We start from the raw sequence: 14578 nt of genomic DNA, 5'->3' as shown, positions 1-14578 counted from the left end.
TCTAAGGTTAAAAACCCTAATTGCTTTGAAAATATTTTGATTCTTTGACTCACAAATTCTGTATAACATAATTGCGTATTGCATGAACATATATATATATATATTGAGAAAATATATGAAAAACATATACAATATATATATATATATATATATCAGGAGGAAAAGATGAATATATATATATATATCATGCTTCACTCTAGTTTCAAATATCTTAATTTATTTTAAAAGAACTTGATTGGCAAATAAGCAATTAAGCTTTTGATGTCGTAGAAGAGCCTCCTCCATGAACCTTCAGTTCCTTAGCTTCTGGAAAGAGCATGCTAATAACGTGTTGTAGGTCTAATTTACTAAAGTATATTAGGGATAGGGAGATAGGGGAGCGGCGGTATAGAGAGAGAAGAGAAAGATGTGTATTTGTGAGGTGTGTGTTATCTCACCTCATTATGCCTTTATTTATAGTAGTAGGGAAGGTAAATTTCTTTCCCTAATAGGATTACAACTTTAATAGAATGATATCGAACCCTAGAGAATCTTCTAAAGATATCCCAATACAAGGATTTACACAATCACATTCCTAATCTAATAGGACTACAACACTTGTAACGTATATTATTGTTTCCTTAAAAAAGGTGATTGGTGAGCACGAAAAAAAGATAAGCACCTAGGCTTTCAGTGCCCCCCTAGGCACCCAAGTCGCCGCCTTACACCATTAGGTGCCCGCCTGATTTACTTCCTAATTTGGGCTGAATCCCAGCAAATGACCACCGCATAGCGTTTAGGCGGCTGCCTAGGCCAATTTTTTAGAACAGTGATATATATATATATATATATAGAATATAAATTAAAAAATTTAGGTCCCATGAGGCTTCGTCTCACACCTTAAGGTTTTTGTCTAAGGGAAATTATCCCTACAACGCCCTGCATATGCCCTTGCCTTTTAAAACATTGCTAGCAAGTGAGGAAAAGGAGTGTGAGATGTGGTTTCAACTTTGAAGTGTCTTTGCACAACTAATGAACCTTTTTGGGTTAAGGAATTTGTCACTAAACTTGGCCTAAGCCATGATATGCATGATTGAGTTTCTTTTTTTGTTTGATAGATTGAGATATTTTTGGAATGTTGGCTAAATGTTCAATATGCTAGCATCTTACATACATGGGTCAATTTTCATTTCAACTGCGGAAATTTAGTTATGCTTAGGGATACATTGGTCAGGATCTGAGGATATACGTTTTTTACACACATTTTCACATCAATTTTTGTGGGGCCACTCTGTAATGTATTTCAACAATCCGAATCGTATGTATTTGTACTATTCATAGATTACCCCTGTAAATAAAAAAGACAAATCCAAGACCATTTAGACATTTATTTCTAGTGAATAAATGGACGAATATGGTTCTACAAAGAAAGATTAAATTCAAACAGTTATATGGTTTTTGGATTTGGCCCATCCAAGGGAGGAAATTCGGCCCTGAAGCGCAAACCCCTCGCTCTTAAAGCCTCTAACTTCTAGAACAAAGGCAAAGTTTCTGCCACCATAGAAGCGGCTATGTGTTATAGATGAGGTTCAAAGAACCATTGGTTCCATGTTTGTTGAACTCCATCTTATGTTGTTGTTGAATATTATTCATGTCGCAAAGCCATAAAGACTAACTTTATTCAAGTGGATAACCCTGGAGATACCACTTTGGAAACTTTTGATTTTCAAGAGGTATCTGCATAGATGGAAGATTAGAACCTTTTAGACATGGCCGAAGTGTAGGCTAGTTCCCCTTTTAATATTTTGGTTTTAAGTTTTTGAATTTTCTATGTATTTGGATTAATTGTTGGCCTTTTGTTTTAACTTTTTGGATGATTAGTTTATGGATATTATTTCTTGAATATTAATTGAATGAATGGAATTTGAAATTTAAATTTTCTTATACATGTGATCGATTCAATTAATTTATTTCTTGGCATCTCTTGTGAAAAGTTAGTTGTCTAAGAGATAGTACAACGGTACTGATTAAAGAGGCACTTTAGTCTGCTCGTCTTGGAAGAACGTTGTTGAGCTTTAAAGAAATTTGGGATAATAATTATCATGTTGAAATTATTAAAGAAAATGGAACTGAATTCCTATGCATCACTTCATATGAATATAGCATAAATGTATTCATGAGAAGATAAAGCGCCATTCGAATGGGTTATAAGTTATAACCATTCACGTCCCAAGGCCCACTATGTAGCCAGCCCTATGAGTGGGCTTGCATTGGAAAACAATGCATTGGCATGATCGCTTGGGACATCCAAAAACCATGATGATGCGTTGTATCCTTAAAGCTACACATGGGCATTCTTTTACCAAAAGTAAGCAAATCATTCCTAGCATCGCTTATTGCAAAGCTTGTTCTTTGGGTAAGTTTATTGTTCATCCATCTTTAGACAAAGTTCGAAGATGGCCACGTGGTTCAATGTATTTGCTCAGCATAATATTAATAGCTATTATGTATGCAAATTCATCGTCTACTGTCATCTTAACCCTATTTCAAACCTCATCCAAGCTAGCATAGTGGAATGAAATCTCACAGTTCTCAATTGACATATTCGTCTCTTCCAGGACACTTTAGTAATCTAAAATAACATCATGTGTTGGAACAGTTGGGTAGGTGACGGTCAGGTTCACACTGGGTTCACTAGTTGGTGTTGCTTTCCTCACTCGTAGCTATGGACCTTTTGAACCAATGGGTCTGTCACGTTTTACGGTAGGAACAGATAATACTAGCCGCCAATGTACAGGTTGGGCAGTAGGTGCGACCAACAATCCTACAAGAGTGGCTTGTTTATCAGGGACGTTCTTTCAACGTACATTAGGTACATTTATCCTTTAAGGCAAGTTTCTAGCGAGTATATGTGGTCTCATCACTTTGGCTAAATCATTAAAAGTATCAGGCATATTTTGAGCTACACTCTGTAGATCTAAAATACATAACACTTCAATTTCAGGCTAGACAATGCGAGAATCTAGATGAGACAAAGTGGGGTTAATGCACGAACTTCACAACGTTCTTCCTGAACTTTAACGTCCCCTATCGACGGGAAGACTATCTTATCGAAGTGACAATCTACAAAATGTGTGGTATAGAAATAGCCTATCAAGGGCTCTAAATAACGAATAATGGATGGTGAATCATAACCATTATAGATTCTCATTCTTCTTCGAATACCCAATTTGGTACGTAGTGCCGGCTCTATTGGTACACAAATTGCACACCCAAATACACGTAAATGTGGGATATCAGGCTCATACTCAGTAATCGACTGTGACAGTGAATAAGGTTTGGTGGCAATGGGTCTCAGGTGAACCAACATAGTTGCGTGCAAAAATTGCATAGCCCCAAGCAGATTTCGAAAGCTTGGTGCGCATGACCAAGGTCTAAGCGATCAATTGAAGGTTCTTAATGAACATTTCTGCTAGGCCATTTCGAGTGTGGACATGGGGTACATGATGTTCAATTTCAATCCTAATTGACAAAAGTCTGGAACATGAACTCCAAATGGCCTGCATGGTGGTTGGGTAGGTCCATAAACATCCCTTTGAATCCTCTAAAAGAAACCTCCACATGTTAAGCCCGTTGGCTACATGTGGGTTTTCATAAAAAAGCGTAAGGAGAAAAATGAAATAGTGCGATATAAATCACGCCTCATAGAGCAAGGCTTCTCTCAATGCCCTAGGATTGATTACAAGGAGAGTTATTCTCCCGTAATTGGATGTTATAATGCTCTGCTAACTTATCACTTTGGCAGTTTTAGGAAACCTCAATGCAACTTATGGACGTGGTAACCACGTATCTTTATGGGGATCTTGATACGAAAATCTACTTGAAAGTTCTTGATGAACTGACATTGACTGGATCAAATAATTCTAGACTACCTCTCAGTTAGGTTGAATAGATCACTCTGCTAATTGAAACAATGGGGTGAATGTGGTATAATTGTCTGAGTGAGGTATTTTATTAGTCTAGGATATGTGAACAATGAATTATGTCCATGCATGTTTACTAAGAAGTCACATTCCAAATTTGTGATCTTTGCAGTTTATGTCTACGATATGAATCTTATTGGGACACCTGAAGAGCTTAATAAGACTGTTGAGCACCTGAATTTAGAATTTGAGATGAAAGAACTTGAGGGAAACTCAATACTGTCTCAGCCTAGAGATCAAGCATTATTTGGATGGTATTCCAGTTCATCAATCAAACTATACCCATAAGGTGTTGCGTCGTTTAATGAGGATATATGAAGGCTTCTAGGGTCGTTCATATGCTAAATGCAAAACGAGATCCTTTATGTTCTAAAGACGATGAGGAAGAGGTTTTAAAGCCTAAAGTTCATACCTTAGTGAAATTAGTACTTTATTGTACTTAGCTCAAAGCAATAGATCAAACATTTCCTTTGCTGTTATTTATTTTCAAGATACAACAATGTGCCCACATGCAGGCAATGCACATGCGTGGAACATATTCGAAGAACATGCCGACTTTCTTGCATTGTAGACATCGTTACAATGATTTATGAAGATAATGCAACATGTATCAACCAGATTAAGAAAGAATATATCAAAGGAAACAACACCAAGCACATTGCGCCGAAATTCTTCTTGTCACATCAGTAGCTAGAGCATTAGAAGATTGAAGTCATACAAATATGTTCATAAGACAACTTATTCAACTTGTTCAAGGAATCAGTATGCATAAATTGTGTGATTCAAATGGTTGTGATTTTTGTTTGGAAGTTTGTCAAACTCAGGGAAAGTATCCCAGGGTATACTCCCTAAACCTTAATGTACTCTTTGTCCATACATTAGGAGTATTTTCCCATTTGGTTTTTTGCTAACATATTAGGTTTTAAAGTGGCACCCATCCTAGGCTAATCATACCCTTGTGCGTACTAATTTCATCTAGATGACGTTTAGTATTAACTTGAATGCAAGTTCTCATTTTTCTCCTTAAACTATTGGTTTTATCATATCCCGGGTTTTGACCTTAGCAAGTGACACACCCTGATCCAATAACCAACAAACCATAAGGTTGTGATGTGCTGGCCGACACTAAGTTGACAGTGTAATCTCATTCGTAGATGACAAAACACCCTCAACCCAGCGACGAAAGTTATAATCAAGAAATAATGATGTGGATAGATTTGAACCAAAAAGGCTCTTTATTAACTAATTCAAACTATTCTGCAAGTCCTAAACAACCTCCCCACTTGGAGACACAAGTCAAGGGATAGAATCCCATTATTATCACATAGGATCCATAGCTTCTAGTATTGCATACACTTGTTAACACAAATTTAAAGTGTTGTGCTAAGCAAAATCAAAAGTACGATCATGGCATTTATTACAACTAACAGAAAGGAAAGCACTCTACTCCATAGGTGGATAACCTCACTACCAAGCTAACTCATCAGCCCCAAAAGCCTCCTTGCTCTCATTTTGTCTTAAGGGGTTGAGAAACAAAGTGTGAGTGGATTATAATCATTTATCTAGTCAAAATTAGTTCAAACGTAATAACCCTCATTTTGAAAATCATATACAGTTGAAAAACTACATAATAATACCTACTACCATAATAATAAATCAAAACCACAAGTTCATCAATCGTGAACACAATCATTTAATAGTCTAGAAATCATACTTGAAATTAATCATTCAATCATACTAGTACCTTCTAGTATAAGTATAGCATGCAGGTTACATGAGTACATGAGCACCCACTTGTGTATTGCTAGCCTCTACTAACTAAATTTTCTACCAATAATAACTCATAAGATCTAGCCTCTACTAGAAATATCAATAATTACAAATAGTCATACGCCCGTAGCTATCTAGTACATAGTGCATGATGACCATTTGGTGAAAATAAATGATTAAAGTCCCAATAGTGTCATCATATCAATTCTACTTAAGTTTCATCAAATCAATTATAAATCATTTATTCATCAAAACAACGTAATCGAAAACAAAAGCTTAAAAGGGATCCACTCACATGTGATCTGAGCGTACTTCCTCCTTAAATCCCTTGCCCTTGTCCAATTTAATCCCACTTGTAACTACGAATGTACAACTTAGCTTTTATAAGCATTTTTTAACATCTCGTTAATTCAACATCAAAAAGTACTATTTAGACATTGAATTTGCACAAACGGTACGCATGCAAGGTAAAAACCTGAGTTTCTCAACTCAAATCTCACATGCAAATTGAAAGATAATTGATTACCTGGGATTGATTGGAGTCGGTTTCGAGCACCACCAGTCTCGAACTTGACAGAATTCAATCGGAAAAATTCGCTGGGAATTGGTAAATTGCACAGAGCGTTAGAGAGGTTAAAACATTGACTTATAACTCAAATTCAACATGCACAAACTGGAATTGATAAGGATGATTGGAGTAAAGTTCGAGCTAAATAATAGGCGTTTCCGTCAGTTTTCACGGGGAAAATCGCCGGAGAATTCCATTGAGAACTCAAGCCTAGTTATCCTATTTCCTGTCACTGGATTGCGCATGCAATCCATCTATTCAATTCCTCATGAAATCCATCCATTAAATTCCTGAGACTGCCTAGGTGATTATTTAGGTGGTTTTCAGTTATGATTTTGACGGAAAATGGTAAAGGTGGTGGTAGTTTTCTATCGGTGACAGAGAGAGAGTGAGAGAGATCGAGAGTTAGAGAGAGAGAGTCACGTTGTAGAAATGAGGAAAGAGAAGAGAGTAACCGAGAATGGGGGTTAAGTCCCACTTAAAATTTTCTAAAGCGAATTTTACCCTTTGTTTACCGAAATTCGTTACTTAACTTTCGTAACTCCGAACTTGATTTCGCTTTCGCCCACATACTCATGAATATGAAAAATAATTAAATAAAATAGAAAAAAATAATGAAAAATGAATTGGGGCTCCATAATTATTCAAGACACGAATTAGGGGCATTTTGTCATTGTAACACCGAGGTTGTGAGTATTTACCTTTTATGCATTCCTTCCGGGTTTACTTGAGATTCAAATTCATTCACTGAGATGTTGACCACATCAACTGCTTTTACATCATCTATGAAGATCTGATGCGAACACTGCTTGACTATTTACACACTCAAGGGGGAGTATTATGACATAAATTCTAGTATAAGCGTGACTGTGTAAATCCTTGGTAGATTTGGTTTACTCTTTATGACGGTGATTATTTCCTATTACATTGTATTACTTGCAGGACAAGTTTTTTTTTTCTCTCTCTCTCTCTTTGATTTACTATAAATAAAGGCACATGCAAGGGAAATCAACATCCTTGAAATTCCACAATTCTGGTCCTCTGTATTCTTGGCTGCACCCCTCAGTGAAAATAAGCCACAACACAGATTTTTTTTTTTTTCTCCTTATAAAAAAATGAGTAAAGTTGATATAAGTCCAATTTTGTGAGTTATTATTGGGAATAATCCACTTTGTTGGGTTAGGTACATTCACTTATTATGAACATCTATTTTTTATTAAATTGTGATAAGTATCATCCCTTATTTATTGGTTTATCTTTACTCAATTTAGTATTAAATATAAGAATAAATAATTGTTTCTCCTTTTTCCTTCTCCTAGTTCGTATTTCAATTTTTCTTCTTCCCCTATCATAGATCTATAAATATAAGAAAGATGAAAATTCTTTGAACCATGTTCGTGGATGATAGGTAGATTAATTTTTATTTATTTTGTAGACACCTCTATCACATATGATGACATATAAATTTTCTTTAACTATTTTTCATGAAAGTAGCTAGATTTTCATATTTAAATATTCAAATTAAAATTTGAGTAAAGATGCATAAACGAAGAAATTTAATTAAAGTTAAGCAATAAGAAAACCGGACTAAATCCAACAACAATTCAAAATTTTAGACCTGATCAAACTACCCAAAAAAATATAAAAAAAAAAAAAAAAATTAGAGACAAGTTTTCACAAACTAAATTTTGGATGTGTCTCGGAGTCAAACTCTCTCCATGTTCCTTAGTATAGAATATTGCTTGCGATAAAAAACTAAAAAAATTTGGATGCAATAAATAGGTAAGCAATCCCCATTTGCCTATTTGGAAAGGGACACTAGCAATCGCCCCCAAGTCCCAATCAGCCCTCTCCCGTGTTTCCATTTGAAACGTCCATCACTCCCTCTTCTCTTCCTTACAAATCTTAGACCAAACAGAGACAAATAGTAGAATAGTAGAGTGGTAGCAGAACAAACACAAATAGTACACCAAACCCTCTAAAACCTCTCTCTCTCTCTCTCTCTCTCTCTCTCTCGATGTTTTAGTTGTATCAACTTTCAACTCCTTATGTTCTCCTTTTCGCCAGATATACACCTCTGAATCCTCTCCGCTAAAAACCCACTCCGTAGAACCCCATAATTTCAAACCCAAGTGCCGGTTTCACAAACCCATCATGTGCATTTCTCCGATCACGAATGGTGGAGTTCAGTGCCGTCGGCTGCTGGAATTCTTGCAGACTGTGAACTTGAAGTATGTGAAATTGGGTTACCATTATTTGGTAACCCATCTCCCGACTCTCTGTTTAGTTCCTCTAATGGCGGTCATTGTCATCGAAGCCTCCCAGATGAGCCTGGACGACATTCACCAGCTCTGGCTCCAACTCCAGTGCAATCTCATCGGTGTCATCATTTTCTCTGCTATGGTTGTTTTTGGATCCACTGTTTACATTATGACCCGCCCGAGATCCGTTTACGTTGTGGACTATTCGTGTTACAAACCCCCATCGCCTTTGCAAGTGAAATACCAGCAGTTTATTGAGCATTCAAAGCTGACAGGGGACTTCGATGAATCCTCGCTTGAGTTCCAGCGCAAGATTCTTGAGCGATCTGGCCTCAGAGAGGAGACTTATGTCCCTGCGGCAATGCATTACATTCCGCCAAGGCCTTCAATGGCGGCGGCTAGCGAGGAGGCAGAGCAGGTGATTTTTGGTGCATTGTATGATCTGTTTGCTAATGCAAATGTTAGTCCTAAGGACATTGGTATCCTTGTTGTGAATTGTAGTTTGCTTAATCCAACTCCTTCAGTGTCTGCTATGATTGTTAATAAGTACAAATTGAGGGGGAATATTATATGTTATAATTTAGGGGGTATGGGGTGTAGTGCTGGAGTTATAGCGTGAGGACTCATTGCGGAGCTGGGAAAACTGGGGTTTCATTGTCAAAGGATCTCATGGCAATTGCCGGTGGGGCTCTCAAGACCAACATCACAACATTGGGTCCCCTGGTCCTTCCTGTAAGTGAGCAGCTTCTCTTCTTTGCTACCTTTGTTGCGAAGAAGTTGTTCAACGCGGAAGTCAAGCCTTATATCCCAGATTTCAATCTCGCTTTTGATCATTTCTGCATACATGCTGGAGGAAGGGCCGTGATTGATGAGCTTGAGAAGAACTTGCAGCTTCTACCAATTCATGTTGAGGCATCTCGGATGACACTCCACCGGTTTGGTAACACCTCGTCTCGTTCGATCTGGTATGAGTTGGCTTATATCGAGGCAAAGGGGAGGATGCCAAAGGGGAGGACGCAAAAGGGGAACCGTGTCTGGTAGATTGCTTTTGGTAGTGGTTTCAAATGTAACAGTACGGTGTGGGAGGCTCTTCAGAGTGTAAAACCTTCTCCTCATGGTCCATGGAAAGATTGCATTGACAGGTATCCGGTGGAGGCCGTTGCCTAGCAGAGCTCAACGACAATTACTGGCGAGGGACTCGGTTTAAAGGAAAGAAATATTGATAGATTTACTGGTCAATTTATCTTGTTATTTTCCCGTCCCCTTTACCACCGTAGTTCTTTTTTCGAATTTTTTATTTACTGAGCTTGTTCCGTGGTATTTGACATAGAAGTCATGATGTTTCTAGGGGTAATTTGGTATTGACGTGTTATAAAAAAAAATTGTTTCTTATGTGTTGTGAGCATAAACAACTGTAAATTAAAGCAATGAAATGTTTTATAAACCATAGTTGTACAAGTGCTTTTAACAAAAAAAAAAAAGTGTTTGTAAAATTTTTATGTAAAACAACTGTGATTTTGTTTTTTTTTTTAAAATTGAAATATGATATTCATTGATAGCAATTGAAAACATATGAAACTGAAAGAAGGGTGCATAATATGGGCCTCGATTAAAAAACTTGCCGGGTTCAATCCGGTTTAAGGGAAAAAAAGCATTGCGCACCAACATAATCACAAATTAAATTTTATCTTCTAAAAAAAACATCTAAAATGATATATGGAGGGTCTTCGAACCAAGTAACGTCAATAACGAAGGTGAGGCTAAACCTTGCAAGACGGTGAGCCACTTTATTATCCTCCCGTTTGCAGAAACTAACCTTACTTGAGAGTCATTCCACAATAAACGCCCGGTATCATCAATGATATGGCCAAATTGAGTTAGATTGGCTCTAGCATCCTTCTGAATACTCGCCACCACCATTAAGGCACCTCCTTCCAGTTCCAGTTGTGCATCCCCCCACTATTGGGCAAATTCTGCTGCTGCATGGGACACCAAAATTATTAGGATGGTATATTTATATGTGCTTTTATAAGAGTATAAATTTATAAAATGTGGTTTAATGACAAAAAAATTGAACTAGAACTAGTGGTTTTGTTTTTTGAAATTAATGAGGAGGTCCTAGGTTGAAAACACCATGTGTGCTTACTTATTTTTCAATTTTTACAAATTTCTTTTCATCATAAGAGTATAAAATATATAAAATTTGACTAAATAATCAAGAAGTTTAATTAGAATCAATGATTTTTGTTGTTTAAAATTAACGAGAGGTCCTAAGTTTGAAATGCTAAGTACGTGTTTATTATTTTCAATTTTTACGAATTTTTGTTTGGTTGTTAATTTATTTTTAATAATAGCTAGTAGCTACGTGGATTGTTATTTTTAAACATTTGTTGCAATTCAAGTCTAATCTTGAACAAAGAGTCATGCGTTAACCAAATTTGCAAATCATATGATATGTCATCAAAAAGTTTAATTCAGTACCCATTGTTACTTATAAATATCAATTAAAAACTCAAAAACATCATTATTTTTTTAGTCCCATATTGACAAGGTTAGTAAATAACATAAAAATAACTCACGATTTATACAAAAACACTTTAAAACTCTCTTTATCAACCAAAAGAGGGTAAAAAGATAACTTAATCTTCTATCACACATAAGAATGATGTGCAATAATATAATTTTACAAGTTTAAATTTTACTAATTTCTATTGAAGCTTACCTACAGATGATGTTAAAATACCTGTAATATTTTAAATTAAAAAAAATAACAAAAACAAAAATCCCTCACTCTTCCGACGATTTCTCTTTCTCATTTTCTAAAAAAATGTATTCATATCCATAAAATTTGGCAGCAAATGCTAGTACCAATAATAATAAGTTTTGCAAAATTGGGTTGCCGAAAGATTGAAACTTTTGAGCATTTCTTGGAATGTGAAATTCTGGGATTGGAGGAGTGAGTTTCTGAGAATTGGGTTTTCGAGTGAAAGGGATGGGAAGTTGCAGGAGATGAGGTGCGATTAGCCAACAACACGATTGGAAGATTGATGAGGTTATAGGATTTTATGTTTTGTATTCAATCTCTTAGCTTTTAAGCAGCCAGCTCTTCACGGAATCGGCGACGACGTCCTTCGTTGAGGTCGGCGACGTTTTGGAGAAATGAAAGACAGAGAAAGAAATAGAGGGTACGATTGCCATTTAGAAAAGTTTATTAAAGAGGACTGTTCATCCGCCTCCATTGAAAAAAAAAAAAAAAAAAAAAAGAAGGAGGTTTTAAGAAGCAGCATTTTGATGCTTCCGCTTTTCCTACTTTTCAGCTTTGAATGACTTGTGTTTTGAAAAAAAATAAAATTAAAGCAGACTTGCCAAACACAAATTTTTTTTATTTTTTTTATTCATACCTGCTTCTAAAATAAGTTAAGCACCATCAAACCAGTACTCATTCCCTTTGCTAATGTTAAGCTTCATTTCTTGAACTTCGTGTTGGACGGCTTGACCATGCGCTTTGATGCTTTATTATTAATTTATTCCCAAATCTAGTGTGATCAATATGGTTTCCTGCAGAGCAATATTGGAGGGCGATTGAAAATTTAAAATGTATATGTACATCTGTTGTTAGAACAATTTTAGTGTATAAATTCCCTTGTGCGAAATAATAGCATTGAGATATTTTAAGTCTCATGATCTTATTCTGCATAAGCTTATGAAATATCTATGATTGTGTATACTATTGATTTTTATTTCCATATGGCTTATAAATGCTCTAAAAAACTTCCTTCAGGCCTACGATAGGGGTCATGGAAACTATAGAGTTACACAGATTTCCTTCAGCACTCTCTTGTGATATAAGACATGTCTAGAGATCTTTGTTGATGCTGATTAATTTTATTCCTATTAAAAAATGCCAATGATCTTGGATGATTAATTTGGTGAGATACTGTGGTGAACTAGATCCGGCTAGGCGGCTATAATTTATCATCTAATATTATATGCAGACACTGAACTGAAGAGGAACTGGGGATGAGATGAGAGTTGAGGCCGACTGATCTGCAGATTCTGTGTGAATGATTTGTAGAGTCTGTGAGAATGTGTGAACTCGACTTGAGATTTTAGTTGAGATCGACTTATTCGCAGTGTGTGTGAAATTTGAAAGGGAAGGATTTGTAAATTATGTTTCAGCGTGAGATGTGAACTTGACTCAGTTCGATTGGGAACGGGAGAGGCGAGAGAAATAGAATCTTCAAAATAGAAAAATTTGGGGCAAAGATAGAGAAAGAGAGAGAGAGAGAGAGAACGCCTGGGTTTGAAGAGACTCGGTTCGATTGGGAAGGAGAGAGAGAAGAGAGAGAGAGAGAGAGGAGAGTCCGAGGAATTGAGGAGAGGCTGGGTTTGAATGGGGAAACACAGAGAGATGGAAGGAAGCAAATGAGGAGAGAGTGAGGCGTGAAAATTGAGGAATGCATTTTTTTATTCTGTTTAAAACATTATTTTAAACAAAAGGCATAAAAAGTCCTACTTTTACTTTAAATATATTAAATTATAGGGCACAATAACATTTATGTTGTCATTGCAAATTAATAAAAAAATTTCATTGCTAACATTAAAGGCACAAAAGTCATGGTTTTGTGCCCAATAATGTGTTTGTGTCCATTTTTCTTAACATTGCGCACAATACATAGTGCCCATTAGGGAATGAACCCTATTGGTGTTCAAATACACACAAAGACCTCATTTGTGTCCCAAATTTTGTGCCCAAACCATTTTTCTTGTAGTGATTCCTTGCCCTTGAGAAAGGGTTATCTTCCAGTGATGCAGGTGAAGATACATTTCCGTTTCATGTTTGGATTGCTCAAAACTTGAAAGTGACGTTTTTCTGCTCATTACCTAACTTCCTCTTGCTGTTATTAGGGTTCATCACCAAATCTGTTGCATATCATTTGCTTCTGATTTCGGGTTATGGATTAGGATCGGTATTCATCTGTATATTTTGGCGAGTGCCAACTAAGCTTTGCATCTGTTAAACTGTGTTGTATCTATTTACTGTTTTCAGACAATATATTGTGGTGATTGTAGTAGGGCCTGTCATTGCCTTGGATGGACGCAAATCTCTCTTTCTCTCTCTCTCTCTCTCTCTTTATCTCAAGCCTTTCATTGTTCAGAGTAATAAAACAATTTGATCATTTGACATTATGTTTGAAACTGGGTTTGCAAGAGCAAATATGAACGAGAGAGATTTTTTTTCTCATTTTTCAGCAAGAAGAAAGAGCATATTCGTCTTGCACGCGTGTGGGCAACTAAATGTAGCAAAACCCAGAGAAATCACATTAAACTTTGAAAGAAATAAGCTTGAGGCTAGGTGGCTGAGGCACGCTTGAGGTGTTGGCTGGCCATCCTTTTTGTTTAAAAATTCTTGAAATTTGAATTTTTTTTAGTTGAAATCTCAAACTTTTTTAGTTGCAGAGCCTGCTGCACTTCAAAGAAGATGAAGAAGACAACGTCGTTGCGAGTTTTTTCCTCTTAAAACTGACCCACTTTTGCCTGCCCACTTTTGACAGTTGTTACCTCAACATATTCTATAAAAGCATCCTATAACATATATTATTCTTTCCTTAAAAAAGTGATTGGCGAGCACGAAAAAATGATAAGCATCCTTTTGTTTTATTATATTTTTTGAATAACATTATTATTATTCTTTTCTTGAAAAGGTTATATTATCTTTGTTTTTCTATGTTAAGACTCTACCTATCCCACCAAAATGTTATATATATATGAGTGAACTGTCAATTTAGGTCATGAATTATTACTAGAAAAATCAGTTATTGAATTATAAAAATTTGCCAATTGCATTCCTAATATTAGATTCAAAGCTACTATATTCAATTTTCCGTCAATTTAAATCACGTTACTTGTATATGATACGTATAGAAGGGTGGATAGGTCATTTTACATAAAGAAATAGTATATGGAGTTAACTTTGGAGGGTAAATAAGACATTAAATTTGCAACTTATATGAAAT

The 14578-nt window shown here is 36.0% G+C and overlaps 1 pseudogene; it reads left to right on the top strand.

The window, feature by feature from the left end:
* The first annotated feature begins 7176 nt into the window (after nucleotides 1-7176).
* Nucleotides 7177-9951, top strand: LOC103933991 (annotated as a pseudogene).
* The last annotated feature ends 4627 nt before the right edge of the window (nucleotides 9952-14578 follow it).

This window comes from the organism of the source record quoted next, unplaced genomic scaffold, assembly GCF_019419815.1.
Source record: "Pyrus x bretschneideri cultivar Hongxiangsu unplaced genomic scaffold, Pyrus_bretschneideri_v1 Contig70, whole genome shotgun sequence".
Lineage (NCBI taxonomy): Eukaryota > Viridiplantae > Streptophyta > Magnoliopsida > Rosales > Rosaceae > Pyrus > Pyrus x bretschneideri.
This window is presented reverse-complemented; position numbering and strand designations above follow the sequence as displayed.